General features: G+C 44.4%; 1 long non-coding RNA gene across 4 annotated transcripts; it reads right to left on the bottom strand.

Annotated features, from left to right (window-relative positions):
• Window positions 1-1,590: 1,590 nt before the first annotated feature.
• Window positions 1,591-15,484, bottom strand: LOC123164743 (uncharacterized). 4 transcript variants are annotated; one of them, XR_006482618.1, is made up of 6 exons: window positions 15,185-15,484; window positions 13,590-13,651; window positions 13,311-13,445; window positions 4,405-4,513; window positions 2,491-2,585; window positions 1,591-2,322 (listed from the first exon to the last, which is right to left on the bottom strand). It is a non-coding gene; the product is annotated as an uncharacterized lncRNA (long non-coding RNA). The 4 variants fall into 4 exon arrangements; XR_006482615.1 differs by having other exon boundaries at window positions 13,311-13,436; XR_006482617.1 differs by having other exon boundaries at window positions 13,329-13,436.
• Window positions 15,485-17,351: the final 1,867 nt, after the last annotated feature.

Raw genomic sequence — 17,351 nt, 5'->3', positions numbered from 1 at the left:
TATATGCATGCATTCTCTCTGGTTAGATTCCCATGAAATGTTTCATTGGCACATACTCTCTCTGTCCGAAAAAGTTTGTCCCAAACTTGTTTCTTAAATGAATGTATCTACCTCTAATTTGATGCTAGATACATCCATTTAAAAAACAAATTTTTTCAGACAGAGGGAGTATGTGTTAGTCCCCAACGAACTTAATTTCTTTGTTAATCTAGCCACAGATGAATTTAATTTCTACGATTCTCTCAAGTAAACGCACCCCACACCATATCATTTGTGTGTTGGTTGGTCAACTTGTTGATTCTTGTTACTCATAGGCGGATATAAATCAGGAAATTTGTGTAAAAAAGCAAGATAGATCAGTTTTCTGAGAATCAAATAGGATTATTAATTAATAAACGAATTCTGTCTTTTGGCATCCGAGTGATGAGCTCGTTAGGTGGAGGCCCAGCCAATCGGCTTACACGGCCCAGGTGAAGGCCCAGCCGAGTGACAACATATGAAGTATTTTTCCTGTATATAAAACGAAACGAGTTTTACTGCTACCGTGTGGACGGACCAAAATGTTAGAGAAACACACCATCCTTTATACTGATTTGTCTCAAAAAAATATAGATATATTGATTCTGTCAAATCAAGAAAAGTTGACATAATTAACCACCCGTACATGATGATATCTTTCCTCTCATGCTGGACCCTCACTCGTCGGATGCTTATCTAGTCGGATTATGGTCCCCATCATTTTGTCGTGAAAAAAATGAAAATATTAATGTACATTAACACATCATTTTAAGAAGAGAAATTAAGATCTCTCAGCTAATGGGCAACTACTTGAAGAGATCAAAGGGTTGCTTCGGTCTTTTGATGATTTTAAGGTTGCTTGGGTGCGGGTCAGCGAATAAGGTCGCACATATCTTAGCTAGGAACGGTTGCTGTAATGCCTTATGTAAATGTTGGCTCCATGTTTCTCCCGAGTGTATTCGCTCGGAGGTAACATGTGAGGGAGCTACGAACTATGAATAAATTAGCAACATTAGAATAGCGTGGATCGCCTCACACACCCTTGCCTTAACTTTTGCTGCTTCGTTTTGCCCTCTTTTTGCTCATGATCGGCGTTACCAAATAGAGACGGCATCCACCATTACCACACCAACATGGGTGCTCACTGACACCGCGCAGGTACGGGGTGTGGCCATCGGCACCACCCCTATGCGTCAGATCATCATCGTTGTCAACGTATACGACACATGCTCAATGCAACACCCTGGTCCGGGCGCTCCGGTACCAAGCACCCCGGCCGTCACCAGCACTAGGAGGTGAATGCTTTGGCTGCCTCGTCCTTCCCCGTTCGGCTGCTCGTCGGACTAAACATGTCATGGCTCGCCGGCAACACTAGTGCTCACGCCACCATGCTGCTTGGTGCTTGCAAAACGTCATCGATGAAGTACCTACCCCACCACAACCATATTTCTTCCATGTGATCGGTTTCAGACCGTGCCCAACTCCATCACCACCAGGTACACCATACATAACCTGATCAAGCAAGGAGGGTCATTTCGTCCCGTCAGCCTTTCCTCTGCCACTACATCACCCTGATTTCCAGCTAGATTTTCTTTGACTTCCGATTGGTTTGAGGAGCCTTTAAATGAAATTGTAATGCTCCTCACAAATGATGTACTTATTACTTATTACAAATGAATAAAGTCTGAGTTTTTTCAAAGAAAAAATGGCACTACATCACCCTGTAGAGGCTCGCCATCAACCTTAACAACCCCTGCAGAGTGGCGAGCGAGATTGCGGCTCCAACAATCCATCTGGATCTAGCGAGGCCCTCGGCACCTACACCGGAAGTGTGCCATCTCTTATGCTGATTCACAACTGCAGTGGCAAATCGCCAACTTAGCCTCCGCCTGAGAACATGGATTCCACGAGGTCTCAACCTCCCAATCAGCACCGCGAAGACACCTCCCCATCAACGCCACAAAGACTGCTGCCTGCTAATCTCCACCACCTCAACATGGCAGTGGATGATGGTGCAGCGGCATATGGAAACAGAGGTATGGAAGAACCTTGTTTAGTGAATATATACACCACTAACACAATACTAGGGGAAACAAAATTTATTCCATAACCTTACCAAAGAGAAAAGAAAATGTCAACATGACTTCACATGGTGCATCAATTGGAGGTTCTGGTAGACACAATAATTGTTCTTCCCGTGGATACAACCATTGCAACTTAGGATGCACTCTTGTATCCTTAATCCACTAGTACTCTTTTAAGTATAGAGATATCCGATTAAAGTTTTACATCTGGAAACAAGTTCTGAAAATAACATTGAATATTTACTTTTAGTCGAAAACAACGGATATGATAAACTAATACTTGAAAATTACACCTCATTACCATTTGGATCACATTATATATATTAAATCTCTACCAAACGTTGCACATAAATGATTTTTAAATAAGAAAATTACAAACCCAACTTACCTCAAAATTAAGAATACGTTCCCAATATCCTTCAACATATTTAAGAAGACATAAGTGGCCCAATTCAACCATTTACTGGATCATTTAGGCATTTCCTGGTGATCATAGATGCATGTAGTAGTTGGTCACTTGTGTGTTTATTATCCTCACGAAATTATAAAATTACGAGCAAATCAAAAACATGATAAAAATAAAACAATACAAATGAATAACTTTCCTGAATTCACTTCAGGTACATTTAATGATTATATTACACATACAAATTTGATACAAATCAGACCAACAATCAGCCAAGTATGTCCCATCCGCGAAAATATGGCAGTGCATTATATGTATGATGCCAAGTATGTCCCATCCGCGAAAATATGGCAGTGCATTATATGTATGATATGATCACCGCAACGTGCATGCATGCCATCCCACTTAAAGTTAGGTTTCTATGCGGGCTGTAACTTATTATCGGTTATAAAATACCTTGAGACCCTTAAGGGGGACTTGCTCATAGCCCGATATGTTGATTCTATTTTGATGAGGAAACTCCAGCATCAGTGAGAAAATCAAACCACAAAGAATGTAAAGAAATATATTCAAATGTTACATGTATCTAGTAGTACCTAGATCCACTTAATAAAAATCTGGGTTTAGGAGAATCATAGATCTGCGTCACATTGTGAATAAGCTACCAGGGGTGTTTAGTGGCCATAAAGGTGCGCCACTAAGTCTCACATCCCTCACTAGAACATGTGGAGGCACCAAATAAAATCACTAATCTTCGAAATGCAAGCAACCATGGTCATTTTGTGTTCGCCTTGTTTACAAAACAGGAAGGTCTAGCTAGAATGGCGAAAAATTTGATGCTGGTAAGAATTGGTAGTTTAATGTTATAGTACTTGTGTTTTATGACAGCTTCAATAGTTTCTTTTTGGCAGATGTCTTCTGAATGATTAAGCATAAATGCAGATGTAGTACACTATATGTTACAATGTTACAAATAAAGCTATGTTGCTTTTCCCGCAAAAAAAGAAAAGAAAAAAAAAACTATGTAGTTGCTGGCACGGCTGCGGGGCCAGTTGAGCTAGACATGTGTTTTTTTTATATTTAACATCTATTAAAAATTTGGTCACATATGACATGAAGGGCAAAAGTGTCTTTTTACATGCAATTTAACGGCGTTAGATGGGAAAATGGACTGAAGTGTCATAAAGGGCACGAAATTTAGACTTGGTGTTGAGATAGGAAAAAAAAGCTTTCAGTGTCAAATAAGAAACAAAATTTAGGGGTGCTAAATAAGGAATTCTCTCGCCTTTATATTTGACGGTAAGCCAAATGAAAGAGAATGGTTAGTGGCAAGAAAATGGCTGACATTTTTGTGGCTAACCAGGTGCTATGCTAAGTTGCTTTACCAAAATTTGGATTCGGTAGGCTACAAATCAAATCCAACTTGTTTTGCCACATTATTTGCATTACGCTATCTTGATGAGTTAACCTTGGCGTTAAATCAAACAAGCCGTAACTGGGGACAAAATTATATGGACAATGCCAAAATTTGGTAAAAACAAATTGTATCAAACCAAAGGGTGGTTAGCAAACTGTGGGAGTAGAAGGACAGAACCAAAACACGTTGCTTGCTTTAGTACGTTATATACAGCTAAGAGTGGTTAACAAACTGTGGCAGTAGAAGACCAGAACTAAAGAGTTAAACATGATGCTGTACTTACAAGAGTGAATAGTTTAGAGTCGAATGTTTCCTCAAACTTATTTAAATGATCATTCATTCGCTAAAACTGGAGTAGGTTTAACCAAAAACATGATAGAGAGGGCTAAAAAGGGACCTCTGCCATCAAACATTATGTTCACGTAGTTACCTAGTTATTAATGCATCTGAAAATTGATTTATTGGTCAAGAGAGAGAACCTGACTAAATTTCCTATTTCACATTGCGGTCTGGCAAACGGAGTCAGCAAGCTTGAGACAGCAACTGCACAACTTGCAAGAAAGTCACGCTTATGATGACCCATAGATTCTGCAAAGAGTCAAATGGCATATTAGTGTAAAGCAAATGGTTTTCAAAGTTGCCTCTTTATTTAGATATCACAACAAAATCACATAAGCACTATCTCAAACAAAACTGAAATATTGCAACCAGGCCACGGACAAAACCTTTTCATTTCAAATGACAAGTGCATTCAGCATCGGAAAGCAAAGCAGTTTTCCTTACAGAATCAATCAGTGGTTTCTAGATAGGATGGTACAATGGTTTTTTTAACTAGCTTGAATGTTTCGTCAAATCAATTTATCCCAAGGAATAACTCTGTTCTACGCATACAGTACAGGCAACTGATGGTAGAAAAAAATCTGGCCTAACTGAAAGTGATCTCCAAACTTTGGTGAACCAACTTGAAATGGGCTTCCATGGTGTCATGAAGGTGGTAGCTCATAGGTTCCTGCAACTTTCTTTTCAAGAGTGGGTTTTCTATCCTAGGGGGTAGCTTCCCCCGATGATCCAATGCCTATTCGTACATACGGATCTCCGTGAACCGCCAACACATGGTACCATTATACGTGCTGATTAGTATCATTGATTCACCATTAGCATCGTATGTGGATAGGGACCTTTCTCAAGATACATTGTGCTGCAAATAGTCAATGGTATATTGGCCACAGATGATTAGAGGCATGCCGTATCTTCCAGTACAAACCAAAACAAAACTACAAAAGGCTATGATATCTTAGCTACGGATGCTTATGTTATGAAAGCAACTTGTATTATTTGGAGGCCAAAGCCAGCATATATACACATACATGAGGATGCCAAAAGGCTACAAAAGAATGCCAAGAAACTAGAATGCAAAAGGCCAAAAGACATCACTAATATAACTCTAACATCCCCCCCCCCCCTTCAAACTCATGGTGGATCGACAACACTAAGTTTGGAGAGGTAAAATCTATGTTGTGCTCTAGTCTGGGCTTTCGTGAAGAAGTCTGCTAGCTGTAACTCAGAAGGCACATACTGAAGAGCAATAACATGATCTTGCACAGCAGCGTGCACATAAGAAGCATCAACACCAATATGCCTGGTAAGTTCATGCTTCACGGGATCCCGCTCAATACTGATAGCACATGTACTGTCTGACAAGAGGGTGGTAGATGTAGTAACAGAAACGCCTAAATCCTCGAGTAACCATCGTAACCAAGTCACCTCTGCAGTCAAAAGAGCCATATAGCTCGTAACTCCGTCTTCACACTCGAACGGGAAACTGCAGTCTGTTTCCTCGTCTTCTAGGCAATGAGAGAACCACCAAGAAAAACACAGTAAGCAGAAAGTGAACAGCAATCAGTAGGATCACTAGCCCACGTAGCATTAGAATAGGCCTGGAGCTGTAACGAGCTGGAACGGGGAAAAAGCGACGATGAGAGATCGTGCCACGATGATATCGTAGAACACGTAGAAGGTGACTAGAGTGAACTGAAGTGGGAGCAGAAACAAACTGACTTAGAATATGGACAGGATAGGAGATATCCAGGCTGAGTGACAGCAAGATAGACAAGACTCCCAACAAGATGACGATAACGCGTCGGATCAGACAAGGGCTCACCATCAGAAGCGCGAAGGTGAACATTGAGCTCCATAAGAGTCTTAATGATGCACTCATTACTAAGAGCCACACAAGCAAGAAGATCCTAGATATACTTTTCTTGGGAAATAAAAAAGCCATCAGAGGTGGAGGAAACCTCAATCCCAAGAAAGTAATGAAGAGGACCAAGATCAGACATTAGGAACTGCTCACTGGGACGGGCCTTAACAAAGGCAATGTACTCGAAATCGTCGCCAGTGATGATCATGTCATTAACATATAGAAGAAGAAGAGTCCTACCACGAGCAGAAAGGTGGACAAACAATGCTGGATCATGAGCACTGGGGAAAAACCAGCTGCGGTCACCATAGAGGCGAAGCGCTCAAACCAGGCACGGGGGGCTTGCTTAAGGCCATAGAGAGAGCGACGAAGACGACAAACCATGCCATCAGGAACAGAATACCCAGGTGGTGGCTGCATATAAACCTCCTCACGCAACTCACCATTTAGAAAGGCATTCTTCACATCAAGCTGAGACACAGACCAATGGCGAACAAAGGCCACGGCGAGAAGTGTGTGGACAGTGGTCATATAGGCCACAGGAGCAAAAGTTTCATCGTAATCACGACCATGCTCCTGTTGAAAGCCATGAGACACAAGACGAGCTTTATAACGCTCAAGAGAACCATCAGAGCGAGTCTTTATCTTGTAGACCCACTTACAAGTGGTGGAACAAACAACGGGAGGAAGAGAAACTAGATCCCACGTGTCGGTGCGCTCAAGGGCAGCAACCTCCTCAGCCATCGCAAACTGCCATTCAGGATGAACAACAGCATCTCGATAAGAATTTGGCTCAAGAATGGTCGAAAGACCATAGCGAGAAGGAGAATATCTGTCAGGGGGTGGACAAGGCCGAGAACGAAGACCATAAGTCGGTTAAGAGGAGGAAGACGACACACTAGAAGTAGAGGGGACATCAGTAGACTCATCCACAATACATGGACGACAAGTAGAATGGAAAGGAACAGAGGGAAGAGGTGGAACCACTGGAGGTGGTGACGAAGAATGTATCGGTGATGAAGGTGGAGAAGGGGAAGGTGTCGGTGATGAAGGTGGAGAGTTATGCGTTGTGGGAGAAGAAACTGTAGGAGAGGACGGGGTCGGATCTGCAACAGCGGGACGAGGAGTAAGGAATACCGGGCACAAAGGGAGGTGTATCCGGAAACATAAGAAAAGAGATGTCCTCTATGGAGAAGGCCGAGGAGGATGGACGCGGGTAGAAAGGGCGGGACTCATGAAAGGTAACATCCCGGGAAATACGCATCCGACGACCGACAGGATCCCAACACCGATAGACCTTATGCTCATCACTGTATCCGAGAAAGACACTCAACAGACTGAGCGGTCAGTTTGGTGTGTTCACGAGGGGCAAGCAAAACATAGCAACGCAACCAAACAAACGAAGCGCCGAATAATCAGGAGAACGACCAGAAAGACGCTCAAGAGGAATACCACCCTGTAGAGCAGCAAATGGCCGAATGTTGATGAGATAGGTGGAAGTGGTAACAGCCTCAGCCTAGAAGTGAGGCGGAAGAGAGACGGCGATCATTATGGCACGCGTCGTCTCAAGAAGGTGACGATGCTTGCGCTCAGCCACACCATTCTGAGTATGAGCACCAGGGCAAGAGAACTGAGTAAGGGTACCCTGCTCAGCAAGGAATCCTCATGGGAGATATATTCACTAGCTGAATCTGCACGAAAAATCCGAATAGGGGTGGACTGGGTATGAACCATGGCAGCAAAAAAATTGTATATCGGCAAGACCTCACTACGAGAAGACATGAAATATATCCAAGTGTACCGAGAAAAATCGTCTATAAAGATAATATAGTAGTGATGACCCTCTTTCGAAGCGAAGGGAGCCGGACCCCAAACATCATAGTGAACGAGATAAAAAGAGCGCTAGGACACTAACTCACTGACAATCCAACGAAGCGTTACCGAAGACAGACCCTAGAACACCACGATGAACCAAAGACAAGAGACGAGAACCACATAAATGGCCAAGACGATGATGCCACTGCTGAAAAGAGCGCTGCCATGGTTCATACCCGCCGTCCTACTACCTTCTACTGCAAACTAAAAGGACAAAACAAACAATCCACGGCTTCTTAGATACAGATGCACACCCAACATAGGTATCTTGTTCGCTGGACATTATGTGAGCTTTTGATGTTTGACTATACTTAAGAGCAACTCCAACCGGGCGACCCATTTTGTCGACCCATGTCCGTTTGGCTCAAAACGGTCACAAAAGTCAGCCCAACGCGCCGACCCAAACGGACGTGCGTCCGCTTTTCGTCCGCCTGTCGACTCATTCCCGGCCCAAATTTGAGCCTCATTTACTTCAGCGCGGACACGAAACGGACGCGTGTGACACTGCTCCCCTAGCCCGCCTGTCGGTGGCTTCATTCTCTTCCTACCAAAAGCACACCCCCGGCCGTCCTGCCCCGCCGCCGCCCAGTTCCGGTGCCCTCGCCAGCGGTCCTCACCCACATACATCCCCCGCAGCACGCCACCTTCCCACGTCGCCGCCACCACCGCCGCGCCACCACCGCCGCGGCCATTTCCTTCTTTGGAAGGACTACTTCGAGACACCCAACCCTCTCTTCAAACATCACCAATTCCAGCGACGTTTCCGCATGGCTAGGCACCTTTTCAACCATATTCGAGAGGGGGTGGTCGGGTACGATAAATATTTCGAGTGTAAGGAGGATGCCCTTGGAAAGATTGGATTCTCCTCTTACCAAAAATGCACCGCAGCTATTCGGATGCTTGCAAACGGAGTTCCGGGTGATCTCATTGATGAGTACATCCGTATGAGTGAGTCCACATGCCAAGAGTCCATGTACAGGTTCTACAAGGCTGTGATTGCAATGTTTGGCCCCGAGTACTTGAGAGAGCCAAATGTTGCAGATATAGCCCGCTTGTTGGTGATGAATGCCAGCAAGGGCTTCCCGAGGATGCTTGGTAGCATAGATTGTATGCACTGGGAGTGGAAGAACTACCCTTCTGCTTGGCAGGGGCAATATAGGGGCCATGTCAAGGCGGCATGGCCGGATCGCACAATGATATCAACGTGCTTCAACGCTCTCCGGTGTTTGCAAGGCTTGCCGAAGGCAACTGCCCGCCGGTGAATGTTAACATCAACGGCCACAACTACAACAAAGGATACTACCTAGCTGATGGTATCTATCCTCAGTGGACTACTATTGTGAAGACAATCTCCAACCCTGTAGGAGAGAAGAGGAGGAGATTTGCACAAGAGCAAGAGAGTGCTGCGAAGGATGTGGAGCGTGCCTTTGGTGTTCTCCAATCTCAATGGGGCATCGTTCGTAGAAGATGAGCACCCGGAACGTATCTACGACCAAGGGTTTCAGTTTCACGGTGACAATGTTGTGCCTGAGCATGGAGGAGCGGCAACGTTTGCACATTTCACCCAATTTCATCATCAAATGCGTGATTGGGAAACTTGTTAAGGAGTATTAGTATTGGTCTAGGAGTCCTTATTAGTCTATGTTTACTTTCCTTGCACTTCAAGTCTCGTGTAATATATATATATGCCCCTTGGGCCTTCAATAAAGATAAGTTGCTTTCCTAACATGGTATTAGAGCCTAGGTTATTTTTTTCACACGCGCAACTAGTGCTTCCCGATCCAATCTCGCACGGTCGCTGCTTCTTCTATTGCCCGACCGTCGCTGCTTATCTCTGCCACATGTTTGCGTGTTGATTCTCCTGTCCGGTTAACCACCATGTCCGCCGCCCGTGACGGCTGCCGCAAGTCCCTCGATCCAGATCAGGACCCGCCTCCATCCAACAACCTCCGTCTGTGTCCGCCCACGCCCACGAGGACTCCCACCGCTGCTCCCCTCGATCTGCTATCACCAAGGACCGCTGCTGCTAGCTGCTACCTGCTGGTGTTCCGTAGCTGCTGCTACGTTGTGTTGCTAGCTGCTACGTGGAGCTCTCTACTGTCCGCTACTGCTGGCTGCTACTACCTGTTGGTGTTTGTCTCTTGCGCCTGCAGCTAGCTTTCCTACTGCTGCTGTTAGGCTGCTGCTACAAGCCACATGAGGGCCCTGTTCTGCTCGTTCGTCTGCGTATTCCACCGCCGGCCGCCATGTTGCTTCCATCTGAGGCTGGTTTGCTTTGAGTAAAAAAAAGGTAGGATGTCATCAGGCTATGTCGTCGTTCCCCGTTGCCCGGTGGTTTTTGATGGTACAAACTACAATGAGTTTGTTGGCTTCTTCCGCATTCATATGCGTGGTATTCGTCTCTGGGGTGTTCTATCTGGCGAGGTCTCTTGTCCGCCGCACCCGATTCCTCCCGTGGCTCCTACTCAGCCGACGCCATTGTCCCTTGCAGCGGATGCTCCTCGGGCTGCTAAGGATGCCGCTAAGCTTGCTGATGAGTCTGCAACTGTTGGTTGTCGTACTTGTCAGTGTTGCCAAGTTGTGCGGGCCAACTTGGAGTTTCATCGCATCTATGAGTTCTTGTCTCGACTTCGTCCGGAATTTGAGCCACGGCGCGCTCAGTTGTTTGCCTGTGGCCGTATTACTCTTATGGAGGCGCTTTCTGAGATTCGAGCTGAAGAGACTCGCCTACATGGTGCCGGTTTACTTGAGGTTCCCTCTGTGCTTGCTGCTCGAGCTTCTACTACACCGCCTCTTTCACGCTCCAGTGCTCTGCCACTCCTGCCCACTTCTCCTAGTGGTGAGGGCCGCTCTCGTTCTCACTGCGGCTACTGCAACAAGGATGGCCATCCCGAGTCTGAGTGCTTTCTGAAGAAGCGGCACATGCGCCAGGGGCGCATATCTTCTTCAGGGACTTGTGCTTCTATTCCGACCCCTTCAGCAGTGTCCCTGGCTGAGCAGGATATTGTGCGATTTAAGAGTCTGCTTGCAGCTTCGGGTTCTTCGCCAGGTTCTGCCGGTCTTGCTGTTGACTCTTCTAGCTCAAGAGAGACCATCTTCACAGTCAGGAGCACAACACGGGAGCTCTGCTTGGCCCTCTTCACAGTCAGGAGCGCAACACGGGAGCTCTACTTGGTCTTTGGCCCTCGGCACCATGATTTTTTCTTTTGCTGCCATAGTATCTAGTTCATGTGTGCTTTTTAGCTTCCTAGTTTTCTATAATTTCCGCTGCGTCCACCACATCCGTTGATATTTTGTGTTTTCTCATGCCATGTGAGTCCACCATACCTATGTTCGTCAGCCTTTTTCTGCTCATTGTCCTCTGTATAGGATTTTTGTGGCCTCTCTTTGCATTGTTGATCTAAGCCATTCTCTTGCCGCCGAGCTTCTTTCACCGTCGGTTTTCATGGGCCATGATTCTTTAAGCAATGCTTCATTTTCTTGATGTGCCATCTTCTTTTGACGACCCATCTTCCCTTGATACTTCTCTTGTATCTTCTATTGATGCGGTGTCTTCCTCTGATGTGCCATCTCTTCGTTATCCCCCTTTGGTGACTCGACAGGTTTTGAAGACTCTTCATGCTACGACGACACTCTCAAGACGCGGATTTGGATTATCATTTTTTATTTCTAATATTACACTTCTTCAAATGCAATGCTATTGCATACGCTTTGCATATGAGGGGGGGTGTTAAGGAGTATTAGTATTGGTCTAGGAGTCCTTATTAGTCTATGTTTACTTCCCTTGCACCCCAAGTCTTGTGTAATATATATAGGCCTCTTGGGCCTTCAATAAAGATAAGTTGCTTTCCTAACAAAACTCACATTCAGCTGCAAGATGATTTGGTTGACCATATGTGGGCTCACGCTGGCAACTAATAGATGTATCTTTTTTTTTAAGTATTTGAGACAATTTAATTTTTATTTTACTTGTAAACTTTGACATATTTATTTGGCTTGTGAACTCTGCTATATTTATTTGGCTTGTGAACTATGCTATGTTTGTTTGCTTGTGTAACCATGTGAAATGTTTGTATTTTGTTTGAATTTATGTTTGCAAAACGACGGCAAGCCAGCCGCGCGGGCGAAAATGGGTCCGCCCATTGGGCGCACTGTCGACCAAACGAAAAACAGGGCGAACGACGAGTGGACGGCCGACCCAAACGGACAAAAGGCGGACAAAGCGCTCGTCCATTTGGGTCGGCGCGTTGGAGTTGCTCTAAGAGACTTTATTAAATCTATAGTTTACTATACACCTGCATGATGGCAGATGCTAAACAATGCTGGCACATATCCCCAAGCAATCAATCCTACAATGGGATTAGAGGGGTAGCTATCCCCAGGGTCAGTTCAATATGCCATGGAGGACTGGCAGAGCCTAAGTAGAAGGGTCAACCCTGCTGTTGATGCACTTCAATACATGGTATCATACATAAAAATGCTGCTATCTTTATATGTCAATTCCTTACCAAGAAACCTTATTCACAAGGAAAATATGGAAGTCAGGGAAAATAAACATCACACTGAAGAAAACATATGACTACGCAACAAGGTATTATGTTGTGACTGACTCCCAAACTTCCAGAAGAATTCGCATGGATATCAGAAAAATAGTTAATTGACATTTTTTTTAAAGCTACAGATCTGTGGATCAAGAGGTGCCAGTAATATTAATGTGATAGCGCCCTACAATTTCGAGCCAAATATCCGCATTAATCTTTAACTTAGCCCACTACATCAAAAGGATGGAATGCAGAGCAGCACAAGAGGTCCAGAACTAGAAAAACTAACTGCTCCAAATATAAACACAGCCAAATGATTCGCTCTCTAAAGACAATTTGAACCTTAAAATGATGTACAGAGAAAAGGAAAATGCAAATGGGAAGGCAATATATATGTAAAGTGAGACCCAACTCAACAAGAGATTTAAACACCCTTTCTCTCAAACTCTTAGTGCTTCAGCTGTTCAGAGGAGGATGTATGATGAATTGATTATTCCACCATGTTAAGGAAAGTGACACATATCTTATCATATTAGGTGCCATGTTTATAAGGGCTTTTGTAGAATCTTGATTGCCAATATCTCTTCAGAGGAGGTCAAGAGGACCATACAGCAATTATAATTGTTCGCTTATAACAAGGAAACCACAAGGCGTCAGGATCTCACCCAAAGTAAAAGGTGTAAGCAATTGGAGTGTTCGACAGGATTAGACACTAGGGTACTGTTCAGACCTAGATTCTTGTATAGGGCAAGGATCTAAGAGTTCTTACAGGTTCCGGAGTTCTTACTGATCCCTTAGTGTATTCTGGTCGTACGAAAGGAATTTATGGTCAGGTTTCACCACTTCGTTCTTGATTCAGCTTCGCAATATTTGACACAGAACTATGATATCCAACCTACATAGTCTCCAGCAAGATTCTCAGCTTATATAACATTTGGGAATACAGTAGCTAATAATCAGTTGTCCAGAAATTTTTAGTAAACCACAAATATGAACTAGAATAAAGAACAATCTCATCATGTACAATATAACAGTATGTATTTCTTACTTGTAACTTCCTTGCAAGTAATGCAGTTGTCGCCTCATGCTTGGTGCCACCACATGCAATAACTGCGCAAAAATATTACAACTATCAAAATATTTCACAATGATCAAAAGATGCAAAGTAAGTGTATATATAAGGCATCTAGATAACTTAACACCCTGTTTTTGCTGGCCAAGAAATATCTTTTCTCGACACAAATTAGCGAATAAAATAATAAGCATTACATAAATCGACGGCAGCTTCTGACCTTTGTTTGTAGTCCCTCCATACCAAAATATAAAACGTCATATATTTTGGTACAGAGGTAGTATATAAGAAGCTATTGACACAAACTAGGCTCTATTTAGAACAAATAATTCCCACCAGAAAAAGGCACCATCACCTTCTTCTGATTGGCAGAACTTGCATCTAGAAAAGCGTACCACAACAATGTACACAATGTATAAACCGAATGCTCCCTAGGCGCCTCTGCGCTATCCAGGGGCGCCTTAGGGCTCCCTCTGAAGGAGCCACCACCACATCCTCTCACCCCGCAACCATTGGTGTGGCCTACAATCTGCTCCCGACGTCGACGAGAGGCTTCTCCTCTCTCGCCTTGGTCTAGTTCAATGTCTTCCCCTCGCGTCACAACTCGTTAAGAGGAAATCCTGGTGGTTTTGGTTGAGGCGTGTGGGTGGCACAGCTCACGGAACACAATCTGGTATTAATCAATTGGATACGATGTTGTGTTTTTGCCCTTTTGGTGCTTCAAATACCGATCCATGATTTTTCCAGGCCGAAACCCATGATCAGACCCTTCACTGGTCGGATCCAACAACGACGGACACACGCCATCTCTTTTGCTTAAGGCATCTTCTTCAAGGTTGACAGTCTGGTCTTCACTGGTTGGACTCGAGAAGAATGGTATGTGCACTCGGATTGACGTGTTTAGCTTCCACTTTAGGTGTGTCCTCTAGATGTGGCGTCGCTTCCTCACTCGTGCGGCCTAAGGTATGACAACAAGTTCATCCAACATGCCAGAACAGGGTGTGCCTGCACACGAGATTAGTTTTTGCATTGGATGAAAATCCTTCATTGGCTGGATCAGGCAACATTGTCGCATGACATGTGATATTCCATTGTTGAAGGCATCGCTTTGGAAGATTAAGATGTTGACTTGCTTCCGGGGTGTTTTTGGTGTTTCTGTTCTGGCCTTACTGGTTTGGTTTGACTAATTATCGTTCTTAGGCGTTTGCTGACACTTTGTTCTCATAGTCATGGTTGCTTCCGCCGATGATTGCCACATCCAGTACTCCAAATGCAACCTTTTTTTTTTTGAGGAAGCACATGTAATGAATTATGGTTGCGTGAATCATCTAGTCTAGATGCAAAATAAAACCCTTCCTTTTCCAAAAAATAGCAATATACAGTGTAGATATAGTGTTGACGAACTCATATCAACCTATCCATGAAATGTCGGCCGATGTCTCTACTTTCTATCCCACGAAAACACAGATCCATGTCGAAGGATTAACGGGTGTGCAAACACGAGCGAGATCTGGTAGATACAGGAAATTCCCCACGAAAATAAGCGGTAAATTCCAGGATCTTCCACTCACCTCAAACCCTCGGCGCAGGCGGCCAGACGCGCCCAAGACAAAGCACTCCCGGCTGCGGGAGGCAAGGCGGTCCTAAAAGGCGGCTGGTGAAGGATCTGCAGGCGGCCGCGGATTCCATGAAGGCGGCTGGAACCCTAGCGGGAGCAATACTATAATGGAAAATTGGAGGTTGCCTGCTGCTGGAGCCTGGAATTGGTTTTTCGGCGAGGGAAAAGTCGGAGGGAAGGCGGAGGCGGAGGCGAAGGGGGAGGGAAAGAGCAGTCGTGGGTACAGAATGGCAGATTTGTTTACTCTCGGTTAATTGGGGATTTGGGGAGGGTTTGTGGCTGCCAAGGCGGCACGTCATAGGGCAGGTCATTTTCAGAAGAAACAGCTGTCGGCAAGAGCAAAGGCAGTGGGATCCATTTTATAAATAAACAAACAAGGACAGTCTATTTCAACTTGCCTGGTTTATCTTTTTGGGAGAGTAGTAGATTTTTTGGAAAATAATATCGACGTATATTAAAAACTTTCGCGACACAAGACATCTTAAGAAAAAGTATAACCAAGTTCACAGAGAGCGAAACAAAACTCAATCTCCAGCGTGAGCCGAAGGCATCGTAGACATCGCTCCGTCACCGAAACCAGCGGGACATTTTATCATGTGACGTGCTAAGATCCAGCTAGACCAACGCCCCAAAGAAGAAGTCCTCATTGTAAAAGCCTTGTGAAGATTGGAAATCCTAAAGCGAAACAATCTCTCAAACAAAACTTTCGTCAGCCTCTCAACAATGACGGAAAGGGAGCATGAATCATCAAAGTGCAATGTTGTCGCACCAGAGACACACCCCCCCCCCCTCCCCCAAGGGAAGAAACAAAGGGCACAGCCTATCCGCTGCCCCAAAAATGTTTGGAGGAACATCACCCGATCTCCAAGCGTCGGCCCCGCTGCTGCCCATACCACTGCCAAAAGAGCGGGGCGAAGGTACACACAAAAGACTTGTCTAAATCCAAAGGACCTGAGATGACATAGACACCTCCTCCTAGGTCAACGATAGCCGAGAGAACGACTGCCCTAGTGAGAGATCTGGGAGAAATTTATTCGACAATGTCATCATCATCGTCAAAGCCAAAACCATGGACAAGCAAAGACCTAACTAAGACATTGGACTACTAAACACACCCGAAAACAAAGTCCAAAGATCCCTTCCCTCCCGCCGTCGCCAGAGTAGCGGTGGAAGTAAAGAAATCCGATGACACATAACCAGGATACTTGTTCCTTGCTATGGCGAATATTGCACACCTTTTGGGGGGAAATGATTCGCGTTACGCAAGTACCAAATCATAGATCGATGTATAATCATCTTCGTCCCCATTTTCACACCACACAAAACCTATGGAATGAAAATGCAGTACTAAGATTTTTCTAAACTACACAATTTCAGGTGATCGAGGCCCCAACAAAAATTAATTTCAAATACAAAAAGATGTGAGATCTAGTTAAATAGAATAATCTATTTGCAAATTGTGTCGTTAATTTTTTTTCACATCTATAAGCATGCAGATCGATATCTTTAATCATCTTCATCCCCATTTATATAGAATAAAAATAATCACATTTGTACACCACACCAGGCCTATTAATAGAAGATTGCGTGATGACATTGCACGATTTCTAGAATGCGATTTTAATATTAGTAGCGGCAATTTCAAGTCACTAAGACCACAGAGTTTCAAAATTTAAGCAAACAACACGTGAATAAAGTATTGCATGCTTTTGTTGTTTTCCCCCTATGACTGTAAACAATGGTGAGAAATAGGAAGTAGATTGACGATGGTCCCAAATGATGTATAGGGTAGATATCAGTAATACCACCCTTCACATGCTCCCATGGTCTAAATTTAAAATTTTCACATTTAGATGTTTCAAAAGATTCTGAAAATATTTGGTGGATGTTCACAAGACATATGTTTATAACTCCTAAAAATCTCATATCAAAATTTGAAATACACATTGATCCAATATCTACTACTAAGGCATGCGATCCAACACACTACCCTCTCGGACGAGCCAGATCAACTCGTGTGGAAAATGGAGTGTGAGCGGGAAGTACACTGCCCAATGATGCTATCTTGCTACTTTCCAGGGATCTACTAGCTGCAGCACCTCGACACTGATCTGGAAGAC

Source organism: Triticum aestivum, chromosome 7D (genome assembly GCF_018294505.1).
Source record: "Triticum aestivum cultivar Chinese Spring chromosome 7D, IWGSC CS RefSeq v2.1, whole genome shotgun sequence".
In the NCBI taxonomy this organism is placed as follows: Eukaryota; Viridiplantae; Streptophyta; class Magnoliopsida; order Poales; family Poaceae; genus Triticum; species Triticum aestivum.
Note: the sequence above shows the minus strand (reverse complement) of the source record. Positions and strands in the feature narration are given on the sequence as shown.